The following is an 842-nucleotide window of genomic DNA, read 5'->3' on the forward strand; positions in this document are numbered from 1 at the left end:
CCCCGGCGGGCCGGGCCAGTTTGTTTACCTGCCGCGTTCGCAGGTTCGGCCGATCGTGGCTCCCAGTGGCTGCGGTTTGCTGCTCCAGGCCAATGGGAGCTGCTGGAAGCGGTGCGGGCCGAGGGACGTACTGGCCGCTGCTTCCAGCAACTCCCATTGGCCTGGAGCAGCGAATCGCGGCCACTGGGAGCCGCGATTGGCCGAACCTGGGGACGCAGCAGGTAAACAAACTGGCCCGGCCCGCCAGGGGCTTTCCCTGCACAAGCGGCGGAACAAGTTTGGGAACCACTGTCCTAGAGGAAACAATTGGTGTTTGTCTAGAGCCTGATTTTGAAAACTTGCTTCCAAATTTACATCTGCAATTTTGTGGGTGACAAGAATTGTGAGTGACATTTTATTGCACTTAAATATTTAGGGAAAAGTTTTCAAAAATGGGCCCTGACTTTTGTTGCCTCAAGTTTTGGGTGCCCAGCTTAAAACACCTACAGTTGAGCACCCAAAAAAATGTTGGCTTTAGCTACGTGACTGCAGCCAGCAAGCAGGTAGTTAGAATCGCTGTGCAGAGATGAGGCCACAATTATGTGGGCCTGCAATGTCAGAGGCCAGGCTAAGACTCTCTTAAAAATGAGGACTTAGTCTGTTACTTTGGCTCAGATAAGCACTGTGTACCCTCAAACATGAGAGCTGGCAGCATTTTGACTTAACTACCTAGGTGAGGGTAGATGCAAATTTAGTCAGTAGAAGCACCAGAGTGATTTTCACTGAATCATTCAACAGTTTATAGATGGTACCTTCTTCCTTTTTTCCTCTCTAAGGCAAATAACTGAAGTATTTTCAATTGT

This window comes from Malaclemys terrapin, chromosome 20 (assembly GCF_027887155.1).
Source record: "Malaclemys terrapin pileata isolate rMalTer1 chromosome 20, rMalTer1.hap1, whole genome shotgun sequence".
In the NCBI taxonomy this organism is placed as follows: domain Eukaryota; kingdom Metazoa; phylum Chordata; order Testudines; family Emydidae; genus Malaclemys; species Malaclemys terrapin.